The 13558-nt window shown below is 45.4% G+C and overlaps 1 protein-coding gene across 1 annotated transcript in view; it reads right to left on the bottom strand.

Annotated features, from left to right (window-relative positions):
• TRANK1 (tetratricopeptide repeat and ankyrin repeat containing 1) overlaps positions 1 to 7136 on the bottom strand; it is a 49518-nt gene extending 42382 nt beyond the window's left edge. Inside the window, exon 1 of the mRNA XM_015618833.2 lies at positions 7068 to 7136. The gene's annotated coding sequence lies outside the window, so the exon portion shown is untranslated. The remainder of the gene's footprint in view (positions 1 to 7067) is intronic.
• Positions 7137 to 13558: the final 6422 nt, after the last annotated feature.

The following is a 13558-nucleotide window of genomic DNA, read 5'->3' as shown; positions in this document are numbered from 1 at the left end:
AGCATTTTTAAAAGGACTTTACGAGTGCCGTGCTGAGAAATTTTGGAACTGAACTCCCCGTTTTAGATCAGAAGACAGCATGCCCTCCCCTGTCCAGGCAGCAGGAATTTTTACCAGAACACAAGTTTTCATCCTTTTCCAGAACTGGAGTTTCCCAGCCAAAACTTCAAACTGTAGATTGTATAAATAACTGGGATGTCTGCTGTGGGCTTTAGCAGCTATACTCAAGTTTGTAGACCCGAGAGATACACTGGGCAGGCTGGTCTGACATCTAAGCTAATGATCCAAAAGAATTGCTGTGCCGACTAGCACAGCATGTCTTGCTATTGCCCAACATATTCCTGCAGCATAAACAATTTTAACTCAAAACCAATGGACTAATAGAGGGCCTATTATGTAAAGTCTACCAAGCGTGAGGAGCATTAAACAAAACTCTTGTCTATTCCTCTGCCTTAACTGGCACAGGTAAAAGCCACAGCTGTATCTGGATAGAACTATAGGAAGATTTCTGGGGGTGAGTGCTGTGGGTTAACCCCAGTGGGAAGCTAACTGTTGGCATTCTCCCACCCTCAGTGGGGTGGGGAAAGAGAAAAGCAAGAAGTAAAACCAAAAACATTTGTGGGTCAAGATAAAAATTGCTCAGTAACCAAAAGGGGCCTGGAAGAAGAGAGAAAGATAACAAAAGTGATGCAAGGGCAATCATTAACCACCTCCCTGACATGGATTAATAATGCCCATCCAGTTCCCAAGACAGGGAAGGATGATCCCCCAAGTCTCCTCTCCATTGTCACTGCTGAGCATGATGCCACATGTCACGGACTATTCCTTCAGTCAGTTTGGGTCACCTGCCCAGTTGTGCCCCCTCCCAACCTCTTGTGCATCCCAAGCCTATCCACTGGGATGCTGAGGGAAGAACAGAGAAAGCTGTGTAAACTGCTCAGCAACACCTAAACCATTACTGTGCTATCAGCACTGTTTTATTCACAAATTTAAAGCACCATACCAGCTACTGTGAAGAAAATTAACTCCATCCCAGCCAGACACATGTTCCCCTCATGAAGGAGGGATTACTCCTAAATTATGGAGTCTATGAAACACATAAAGGTGTGAGAACACCCTAAGGTCTGGGAGACCCCTCCCAGTGCATTGTTGAGACCTTATCATTCACAGAAATGAAACAGAAACAAAACAAACAAAAAATCAAACGGATAACATGGTCTACTGTGTTTACTTTTTTAATGACTCCTGAGACCACCAGCAAAAACGAGACAGCAAAATGAAGCATGCTGGTTTTTACTCATAGAATTAAAACAAAAAGATTATACAGTTAAGTCAGAAACAATCTACTCCAAGCCCAACTGCTGCCAGTGGTCAAAATTCCCATTTACTTTACGTGCCATCAACTCTTATGTTACTGGGCTGGTCAGTGTCCCACTGAACTGCTTCAGTCAGACTGCTGTTAAAAGCAGGGCAGCTTTGGACTGGTTACAATGCTAAGTTTTGATTCCTCTCGCTTCAGAAGATAATTTTGAAAACACAAATGGAGGCTGCCCAGAAAAGCTATTTGTCACTATTGAAAAATGTTGTGTTCCTTACGCCAGCTATGGTTCTCAAGAGGCCAGCTTGTGCTTTCTGAACATCTGAAGCTGGCAGTGCTAAAAAATTTAGAAATCTGAGAGCGAACCCAAGCCATCAGTTTTTCTGTCTGCATCTGCTTTACACATTTTAAAAAGAGAAACTGCAAGACTCTGTTTAATTCACAGAAAAAAAAATAAAATAAAAGGTCTTCACAGACAAGTTTTTAATTATTTTTGATCCTGAAAGTTAAGCTTTAAGGATCCATCCCTATGGCATTACTTACTGGTAGAATAATATTTTTATTCTCCAGACACAATAGATTTCCATAATTCAAGGAACAAATGAAGTATAGCAACCTTAGGAGCCCTGCATCTGAATTAAAAGAATGGTGACAAATAAGAATCCTCCTATTTTCAGGAAATCTGACTTCTAAAGACAGTGCTTTCCTCAGTCCTATTAAGCAGACAAACCATCCCTTGTTCCTCATTAACCCAAAAGGCAGACATTCCAAACTGGCAATAGGTAGGGAGAGAAAAAGCCCAACAATGCATCTACACTGTGACTGGGTTACAACTAAATGCACTTCATCAGCATTCGAATAATTCATGTTTTCTCAACAGGAAACCTCAGGGCTCCATTAGCTCTCCTTCAACAAAAGCATGCTGGCTCCAAGAGCACAATGCCACCAAGAAAGAACTGTCAGGTCACCCCTTCTGCTACACCAGAGGGACCCCTGCAGATGCATGCCCACCACTGGCACAACCCCTGCAGGCAGCCCTGCAGTCACCCAGCAAAAGGACACTGAATTCAGGTCTTCCAAATGACATCTTCCTCATGATACAGACAGATGTGAATGTCAGGGCAGACATTCAGCTTCTTTTACCCAGTAAAAGAAGGACAAACACAGGCCAAGAAGGCTGTAAGTGGCCATTAAGTATGGCAGTGCTCTGCCTGCTAGCCAGTTTTACCTGTTTTCCTGACAACAACCAAAGACATATTCAGAGAACACGGTCTCCTTTCAATGTGTATAAGCCCAATTTTGACAGTGACAGCAGGGAAAAATTTACTTCTCTCAGTTTTCCACTGAATGCTGAAAAGTCAAATGAAAAATCTGGAAATCATCTGTACTTTTTAGAGGAGGCCCTGAAGAAACAGCAGAGACAAAAATGAACAGCTCATAACTGACCAGGCTACAAGCAGACACATTTGTAAATCTCATGTAGAAGAGAGGAAAGAAGCTGAGATTTAGACATGGACATCCTCATGGATCTGTTTAGTCTGAAAAAGGTCATAGTAGCATTTGTGACTATCTGAACAATACTTTAATTGAACATTCAGCCAGTATCTCATGAAGAGAGATATTGAAGATGATGATGAACATGAAAATCTCATATTTGGCCCTTGTAAAATGTCAGCTCATGTTGGAGAAACTGGTCAACTCAAATGAAGAGCCTCTAATATGGACAGCTTGTCATCAGACATCCCTATCATTAGAGATATATTCAGATAGATGGATAGAAACAGCCTTATCTAGAGAGAAGATTCTCACTCAGTTGTACAAAACAAGAACAAAAAAAATCTGTTAGAAGTCACTTTGCCAGATTTGTACTAGACCTTGGAAGTGCCAAAGACCCTTTGCTCCCAGTAAAAGCCAGCACCACTTGGAAAATACTGAATTAAATTCTAGAGCAGATTTGGATTAGATTAGGGCAAACAGAGCAGCACAGTGATCATTTCTCATCAGAATGTTGTCCTGAACTCAGCACAAATTGGACCAAAGGAAGTTTTTTTACAGTTTCTGGGCTCTATGGCCAGTCCACATCCTATACATCACAGTACTCCACAGATAAAGACAGCGTGCATCTCTGGAGCTGTTTGCCTCTAAAAAGACAAAAGAAAACCATTTCCCAGGTAGGTGAATAGAGAGAACATTTTATTGGGTTGTTTCAGTCTGAACTGGAGACCTGCACACAACCTCCATCACTGGACACAAGCAATCCTCAACACCACTCACAGAATTTTGCTTCTCTAGATACACTTCCTTCCTAAGTGTATAGAAAGCAGTAGAACAGTTATAAAGTTATAAAGTGTATAGAAAACAGGTAGAAGCAGTACTAGGGAATTCAGGCTACTGTTCTGTAGTTTCACCAATGCAGTACCACACTGAATCAGCACACCCAGACAGCACGAAACATCTCTCACTATTGGAGAAGGAATTCTCACCTGAGCTAAGCCAAGCAGGCAAGCACTATTTCCGTATTTTGGAAGTCATCAGTGTGACTTCTAAGTTCTGGCTGTGCTTTCAAAAGATGCTAAATGGCTGGGGTGAGAGAGCAGAGTGAGACAGAACATCCCAGGCTGCTCTTCATTTTATACCAAGCTTTTCCTTCAAAATGTGCTCTGTAATAAACTGATGATTGCAGGGCACAGACATTACAAGACAAACATCCTTATCAACATTTGGCAAATGCAGCCCAGGATGCAACTGCAGATGTCTCAAAGGCTTGTTAATACCTCAAATACCACATTCAAACCAGGTAGGGAAGATATGTGCAATGTCTGAATGAAACAAGGGGTATAAGCAGAATACACACAAGACTCTGGGCTAGGGCCCTGTTCTGGGCAGAGCTGGCCTGAACGACCTCCCAGGGTCCTCCTTTTTTATATTACCAGTGTATGTTGCTTTCTGTTTGTGCAAACTCTCAGAAAGGAATTGTTATTAATAACAAAGCTCAGACACCTGATGTCTCCAACTAAACTCACAGCTGACGCAGCTCAGTTCTTTTTCAGATGCAACACCACCAAACAGGACTACAAAAACCGCAGCCAAACCCAGACAGAAGTTCAGCCAGCCCTGCTGACAAGCAGAAATCCATGCAAAACCTCAAGAAGTGGACACTGAAATGTTACTAATATTTAGAGCAGGGATTTGTAGTTCACTTGCACAAATAAAAGGTACTAGGCAAGGAAGTGACATAGCAAGGAAAGGGATATCAGAAGCACATCACCAGGAACAAGACACCTTTCACAAAAAGAGATGGGTGCACACACGCCAGGACACCAGCTCTGTACCTGCTTTAGACCCTGGGAAACCAGTTTCACACTCATGGACAAGGCAACAGAAACCTGACAGACCAATGTGACATTCTGTCGTATGGAATATCCCTTTGGACAGCCCAGGTTAGCTGCCCCAGCTCTGTCCCCTCCCAGCTTTCTGTGCCCTCACCCAGCCTCCCCTCTGGTGGGACAAGCTGAAAAATGCTTTACTAAGGATAAGCACTGCTTAGCAACAACAAAAACATCAGTGTTTTATCAACATTATTCTCATCCTAAATACAAAGCACAGCACTGTACCAGCTACTAGGAAAAAAATTAACTCTATCCCAGCCAAAACCAGATGATACCTCAGAACATCCTTCCTCCTTTCCTTGCAAGCTGAACTCAGGCCAAGCACATGTGACTAGCCTTCCTTGAAGACTGCTTCACAGCTTGCAGCAGCAACAGGCCTGGCCTTGCTCCCCAGCACATCCTGTTTTGTTAAGGGAAACAAAACAGGCCTCTTTGCCTTCAGCTTCAAGTGATTCTTCTCTCTTTGTAACCTACCAGTAAAAAGTCATACCCAACAAAAAGGTACAGTTGAGCTGTGTCTGGAATTGCTTTTTCAAGAAACACACCTGTTCACACATACAAATACTTATGATTTCCAGCAAATTAAGAAAATACTTGCATTTCCCGTTTTATATACAAAAAAATTATGCAAAAGCATGTTCAATATTCTTTTCGCACAGTGTCATTACTGTGTCAACACAAAAACCACCAAAACCTCACAACAGTAGAAAAAGTTAATCTTTCTGTTTCTGTCTGAAATAACAACAGTCTTGAAATCCCTAGTCTAGTTCAGCCATACATGACCTAACTCAGTCCAAGAGGGAGTTGTTTACACTGCTGCAGTTGTTTGCTCAGCCTGGCAATGTTCCTGTTATCATTGTCCTGCTCTTCTTTGCACTAGTGTGGCCTCACCTTGAATATTACTGCCTAGTTTTGGGCACCACAAAATAAAAAATACATTAAGCTGTTAGAGAGCATCCAAAGGAGACCACGAGGACAGTGAAGGGTCTGAACAGGAACCTGTAAGGGAAGCGGCTGAGTAGTCACTTGGTTTGTTCAGCCTGAAGGAGACTGAGGGGAGATCTCTTTGCACTCTGCAACTTCCTCCTGAGGGAAAGAGGAGGGGCAGGCGCTGATCTCTTCACTCTCGTGACCAGCGACAGGACTTGACGAAATGGACTGAAGCTGAATCAGGGAAGGTTTAGATTGGATATTAGAAAGAGGCTCCCCAGGGAAGCACCAAGCCTGTCTGAGTTAAGCAGCACTTGTAGAACGCTCTCAGGCACATGGTGTGACTATTAGGGTGGGTGTCCTGTTCGGGGCCGGGACTTGGACTCAATGATCCTGGTAAGTCTCTTCCAACTCAGCATTTCCTATGATTCTACGACCAAGTAAGAAAAACGGCAACAAACAGCTTGAGTATAAACTCATTCCAGAGGGTACTGACTCTGGAATGAGGAAAAAACAAACCGAAAAAACACCCCAGGACCAAAACACCAAGATCGCCCTAATATCAAGGTTTTCAAGCCTGTGCAGTTCTCAGCCAATGCTTGACAAATTTATTTGTATGTTGGTAAAAAAACACTGATAGGAAATACTCCCTCTGGCATGTTTTCATGGGAAAGCAAAGCCTCTTCCCATTCGCGATAAATCTAAAGTTAATCCTCTGTAAATCTAAATTTACAAAAAAAAAAAAAATTAAAAAAAATACAAAAGCTGGTGAGAGATCCTTCTGCATTTTTTCTTCTGCAGTGCACACTGTGCTCAAACTCCTTTCCAGTTGAAAAAGTCTGTTTTGTTAAGCGACCACTCCACGACCTCGTACAAGAGTTTTGCTTTTCAGGGAAAGCATCCAAAACCACTGAAGACAATGCTTCGCTCCGGGCTATGCTAAAGGAGTTCTCCCTCTTCTTTTCAAGCACGGACACGGCATCGCATCTCCCCCAGCTCCACAGCGCAAACCATACCAGGCCAACACACACTCCCAGATGCCTGGCCAGAGCAAGAATGCACTCTTCTCCTTTTCCTTCAACCACCCCACACATTCCCTGGCAGGCTTCCCAACCAGCACAGCCACCCCCGCTGCCCACACGCCAAATCCCGCACCCAGGCTCCTCGTCGGGGCAGCACGTCGCCCCTCCGGAACTGCTCCAACATGCAGGAAGCTCCCAGCAGCTCCACCGAGATGGGAAGCCACCCCCAAGAGGCCGCGGCTGCCCCCGCCTTGCACCAAGCACGGATGGAGCGGCGCAGGGGGCGCGGGCAGCTCCCGCACCCCGGCATCCCGCTCGGAGCGGCCCGCGGCCGACTGCCGAGCTCCCCGTACCGGGGACAAGGCTCTGAGGGGGACAAGGGGTGGCCGAGGAAGAGCATCTACCTACCTGCCTGCCTGTCCGTGCCCCGCCGGGGCGCGCTCCGCTTGTCGCCCTTAAACTCTCCGCCCCGCCGCCCGCCCCCGCCGCCCGCGTCACCGTGGGAGTGGGAATGGGGGAATCGAAACAAATCCAGAGCGCGGGGGGAATCGAAACGAGAGCGCCCCGCCCGTGAGGGATGTCCCCCCCTCGTCCCGACCCGCAGCAGGGAGTGTGGCGGGGGTGGGAGGTACTGGCGCTCGTCTCCCGGCTGGAACGTTCGGGAAGTGCCTCTGGGATGGCTCGGCTCTCCCTCCGCTGCGGGAAGCGTATAGAGTGCCATTCTTTAAAATGACGTAGCGGTGCCTTCAGGATACTTGGAAAAGCAGCGTTCGTCCGGGCCGGGGGCAGCCCCGGGTCCTGAGGCGCCGCGCTGTCCCTCCGGCCTCTCACGGCAACACCCGCCCAGAGGAAGCTGGGGCTCCTGGCGAGGATCACTTGGGAACGCGGGCTTCTCCTCCTGCGATGCAATTGTTTGCTAATTTGTCGTTTCCCGTGAAAAGAGGATCGATAAGTCAAAGATGGATGCTTCACAGGACATGGTTCAATAGTTCACCCCTCTGTGAAACACGTTTTTAATCGAGTTTTTCTCTGGTATTATCACCTGCATGTCTTCCTCTGTATCCGGGCTGGCTGGGATAGAGTTAATCTCACTGCTAGCAGCCCCCACCGTGCTGTGCTTTGCTTTGGGAGCTAAAAAGTGTTAACTGCACACCAGTGCTTCAGCCGCTCATCTCTCCAACATTTCTCCCGAAGCAGTAGGCTGGGGGTGGGCAACATCTTGGGAAGGGACACAGCCAGGACAGCTGGCCTAAACTGGCCAAAAGGGAATTCCAGGACATGTGATGCCTATTCAAATATAAAAGCTAATAGAAAGGAGGAGGAAGGTGGGGCATTCATTATTTACATTTTCCAGAGCAAGCACTACACATGCCGAAGCCCTGCTTCCCAGGATATGGCCAGATGTTGCCTGCTGATGGGAAGTAGAGAACAATTTTTTGGAGCTTCTTACCTTTGCTTGAGCTTTTGTTTTATTAAACTGCGTTTATGTTGATCCGTGAGGGTTTTTTCCATCTTAGTTCCTTCCTCCTGCTTCGTCCTGCTGAGGAGGGGAGTGACAGAGCCGCTTGATGGCCTCTTGATTTCCAGACAAGGTGAACCCATCACAGTCCTTTTGATGCCCAGTATGGGGCATGAGACAAGAGTTTTGTATGAAGTGTGCTGTAGCTACAGTGGCTATTCAGCATCAGGCTCCAATGCAGGTCACAGAGATTGTTGGCTGCACTGCTTATGTCTTTATTTAGTTAAGCTTGAGAACACGTTAATAAAAACGGCTCTGTCCTTTCCCCTGGCATTTCTGTCCTTGCTCTTCTGGAGGAAGTATCTTGTGGTGAGCACGAGGAAATACATATCCCTCTCCACATCTGGGACTAATGCAGATGGTTTTTTATGCAGGCCTCAGAGATCCTTGTTCATCCTTACATGAGCTGTTTAAAACTACTTATTAACACTGTTAGCATATTATGAGGTTTGTGGAATCCAGTGTCATCCTGATCTAGGAGAAGACAATTTTCGGATGAGGTGATACTGAAATGTGCCCTTGGACAGCTGGTCCTGGAAGCAGGGTGTGTGGAAGGATTGGGGCAGGTTCCTGCAGCAGTTCTCATCTACCAAATCCTGGAAATTCACACCTGAAGAGGCAGGTTACCCTGGAAAACTGACATGCCACAAACTGATAGAAAGGTGTCTTGCCTATCCCAGTGAAAACCAGCAGCTTCCAGTACTGTCCTGGGCCCTGGCCTGTGCCTATGGAGCCACAGTTCTGTACTCTCAGTGCTTGAGACAGGAATCCAAACAGCAGCTACAGCAATTCTCTCATTACTAGGAAAGAAGCACTGGATGAAGAAAACAGTGGATCCATATTGCCAATTAGTAAAGGAGGAGGAGGAAGAGGAAAGGTCTGATCAAGAAGCTGGTACTTTGACAAATGATTAAAAAAATGGGTGCTAATGTCTTCGCAAATGCCTCAGTCTGGAAGATGGGGTTTGGGATCTTCACTAATGGTAAAAGTGGGTCTTAATGTCTTCACTAATGCCTATGTCTGAAAGAACCAATTAGGTGTTGGAAGAATGGCTGTGGGAGTCTTTAGGAGAAGTGGGTGTTAACGACTTCGAAATGGGTCTAATGTCTCTACGAATATCAAGCCCTGAGAGTTTATTACAGAACCCAGGCAGTTTGATCCAGCTTGAACTTCGAACTTTAGGGCAATAGGAGAAATGGGTCTGCAACAAGTCTATTGCAGATCCCAGACAGTCTGAGCTTCTGATGGGTCCACAGAACCCAGACAACTTGAACCTCCAAACTTCAGGGGAAAATGATGATTTCAAGTTCAAGGGGGGAATATGTTGTAGGTGTTTCAGGAAGGCTGTACTTCAGCCAATGAGTAAAAGAAGAGGGCAACATGTGGTTCAGAGTTTAGGATTAAAGGACACTGCACCCTTCAATACCTCAAGAGGGAACCCAGGGAGTATGGCATGGTGGACTCTCTCCCTTTATTCAGATAAAGCTGCAGGACTCCTCTGTTTCTTTTGTGGACACTGGCTTCTCAGAGTATGCCTTTTCTGCACAGAAATTTGAGAAAAGAGCCAGAGAATTCATACATGAAGCAGAATCTACCCAGTCTCTGACTTCATCAGAATTTCGAGATACATGGGAAGATCATAGCCGCCAGATGAGCGGATTTCTGCCTGCTCCAGTGCTGGGAAACAGGGTAGGAGTCAGCAGCTGGAGAGTAAGGAAATCCAACAGCTGGGATGCTTCACCAGAAACTGGAGAGTTGAGAGAGTGGAATAGAGTGAGCAATTTACAGTCTCTGGAGATGGTTCCTCTCAAGTGAGAGCAATGTATCAATTCAAGGAAGATCTTGTGAACTTGCCAGGAATGTGTTCCTACCACAGGCAAAGGCATCCAGTCTGAGAGAATTAGTGGTGATGGAAGTCATCTACAGTGATATAAACTATTATGAAGTCTCCAAACATCCAAAGATTATCCTGTGCACACAGGCTGTGAGGGGTGTTATAGATACATGGTATAATATTGTCTTTTTGCAAATATGAAGATGAATGCTATATGTATAATATTAAAATGGCTTTGCTGTAATAATCGATATATGTATGTTGAACTGTCTGCAACATTCAATGAACAGATGATGGGAACCCTGCTATTATCAACACTCACCATCTGTGGAAAGAAGGAGCCAAGGCCCAAATTAAAGGGTGATAAGATGAGGGTTAAAACCACATGCCAAGAAACATGCATGCTCTAAAAAGGTGGACTCAAGGAGTTGCAATGCTAAACAGTTCCTGGAAAATGTAAACTAGTCAATAGAAAAGTTTGGATATGCATAAAGTCTATGAATATGCATCAAGTTGATGCAATAGAAATGCTATATAAAGGGTGTTTCCAAACCACCAGGTATGCTCTTGGCAGAGTGACAAGCATCTGATCATTTTAACTCTTTGCTTTATTGTCTTTGTCTCCTATTGTCTTTTTTTTATTAAACCTTTTAAATATTTACCAGAACAGTGAACATCGTTTTTCACATGGAGGAAGAGCTCCAGCTTCATATTCTAATAGTTTAGCAGTAATGTATTGCCCAGATATCAACACCTCAATTTTTGGAATCAAGTCTTCTCAAAAACTTTGAAGACTGTCTCTGTACATCTTCAACCTTATGGGTATCACCTTGGCAATTAGACATGCCCCAAGAAATTAGTCTCTTCCTGCCCTGGTTGGAGGGAAAGGGAACCCCAGTCATGTGCTGCATGGCACACTGTTTTTTTATTGTGTGTCCAGGACAAGAAAAGGGATGGCCAGGCTTACTGGACCATGTGGATTCGATTGCCTGGTGCATCAGACCCACAGAAGTAAAAAGCTTTGGTAGGCATTGGTGTACAGTGTACCCTGGTGCCATCAGGCTCCAGGCACACAGAACACATCTGGATCTCTTCAGTGACAGAGGGGTGCCAAGAATTGTCTGTGTTGGAGGCAGAGCAACCACTATGCATGTTAAAACCCTCCTTCCCAGGAAGTGTCTGCGTACTGCCTGCTGGGACATAGAAAACAAATCTTTTGTTTTCCTTTTCTTTTGCACTGAGCCTTTGTTCTTGCTTATTAAACTGCATTTGTCTTGACCCATGAGGGGTTTTTCCCACTTTATTCCCCCCTCCATTCCTGCTGAGGACAGATAGAGTGGTTTTGATGGTCACGTGGTGTCAACCCATCCCATTCTCATAAAAAATAGATTTCTGCTAATCATCCCTATTCTGCACTGAGTTTTCACATAAATTATTCTGCTATGCATTTAGGGACTAGAGAAACAAAGTAATACTCACCTTAGCACACATGGTTTTATATCACTTGGCTCCTAGTGGAGACCATCAAAGTAATAGGCAAAGCCACTTTTAAAGAAAGTAATCAAAATCCAGCCACAATTGTTTTGTAGCTGCAAGCACACTACAGGTATATGTGGATGTGAGGTGGTAAAAGACAGTGTAATCCTGTTTCCCAAGTGACTTAAAGAAATCAGATCATGGGTGGGATTTTGGAGTTCTTATTCAGGCAAAAGTGCCTGAGTGAATCAACATGATATAAATGTTGAGAGAAATGAGTGGCTGATAGATACTAATATATCTGGAATTCTATGTGGCCTCCTGTAAGGCCCCAAAAAAACTTACTTGATGAAACTTTTAGAAGGGCTTATGGTTGTTCATGTACTCTTGAGTTGGGCATGTGAGAGAATGATGACAAGATATGCTCAAAAGGTCAAAACAACAAAAAATACCCTATCAGCATCTTTAGAAAAACAGAGATCTTTAGCAAAATGTTTAGAGCAACATTCAATCAACATGAAACATTTCCCAAAGCATTTACGTGGTTGTTGAGGGTTAGGTGTCCTTTTTTTTTTTGTTTTGTCCTTCTGGCCTGCCCGGGGAATTTTTTACCCATTATGTGCTGAGACAAGCTAACTGCCGGTACTTAAGGGTGCACACAACGGACAAAGAGTGGCCGGGCCCAGGGGGGGAGGAAAAGGGGCAGAAAAAGAGGGTGGGGACAGTTTTTTAGCTGGGCCTTCTTCGGCTTCGGGGAAGGACGTTGGTGTGCTGGTCGTGAAGCTGCTGGGGTGGAGAGAGGGGAATTTTCGCCATCACCCAGACGGAGCGGCTGCTTCTTCTCCTTCTCCCCTCTTTGCTGGTGGCCTCGCACCCCCTGTCCTGCCGGGACGTGTGGCAGTGCCAGCCACCACCGCGGAGCTGCTGATCCACCTCAGCCACCGGCCCGGGATCTCAGCTCATCCCTGCTGTTCCAGCCGACTGTTCCTCGGAGCCCTGCGGGAGCACCAGGACTGACTGCCCGAGGGGTTTGTGAAAACGAAGCCTCTCCTCCATCCCATCTCAGCTGAGAAAACTGTCCCGAGGTCCCTGGTTCTGTGTTCTTGTTATTGCTGTAGTTATTGTTGTTTGTTTGCCTGGTTATACTAGTAAAGAACTGTTATTCCTATCCCCAGATCTCTGCCTGAAAGCCCCTTGATTTCAAATTTATAATAATTCGGAGAGAGGGGGTCTACATTCTTTCATCCCAAGGGAGGCTCCTGCTCTCCCTAGCAGACACCTGTCTTCTAGAACCAAGACAGTGGTCCATCCAACTTATCAAACTCTAAGCCCATTCAGTTTTAAGTTAATCAATAATTCCAAGAGGAAATAAGAAGGAGAAAGAGAGAAAGACAGAAAAGGTATAGAAAGGGACACATACAGCTACCCACTACTGAGTTCCAGCAGTGTTCAGGTAGAAGTTCCAAGAGGAGATAGGATGAAGACATATGCTTGCCTAAATACACCTTGGCCTTCCTGGGCCAGTCCCCCAAGTGGGACTTCTGCTCATTTGGTCAGTAAGGAGCTCACTCAGGCTCCAGAGGTGGGTGTGGAGCCTTTCCTCTGTGGTGCCAGAGATTGGCTGCCACTGCCAGGCTGGGATACAGGGATACAGGGCAAGGGGAGTGTACAGGGCAGTGCACTGCCTTGCCAGGACAAGGCCTGACCTGCCCCTTCCCCCATACACATCCACCCCAAAATGTCTCAAGACATCAATCTTTCCAGTCTCTGGCATGTGCAAAAAAAATGTGCATCATTGTTATTTAGGGATGTTTCAGTGCAGCACAGAGAAACCAAGGACCAACCCACTTTAATACCAATGCAGAAAGCAGAACTCATTGCTTTTTGACTCAGAAGGGACTCTGACCTAAACACTGGCATTAATCTGCTACATCTGTTGGCATGCTATGGGTGTGTTTGTCAAAACAGTCATGAGACAGAAAACGAAACTTTTTTTTTTAATAACTCAGCTGTGAAAATGAAACTTGGCAGCTTGCAAGCCTCTCTGGTGCGCAGCAGGGCGTTTCCTTC

This window comes from Parus major, chromosome 2 (assembly GCF_001522545.3).
Source record: "Parus major isolate Abel chromosome 2, Parus_major1.1, whole genome shotgun sequence".
Lineage (NCBI taxonomy): Eukaryota > Metazoa > Chordata > Aves > Passeriformes > Paridae > Parus > Parus major.
This window is presented reverse-complemented; position numbering and strand designations above follow the sequence as displayed.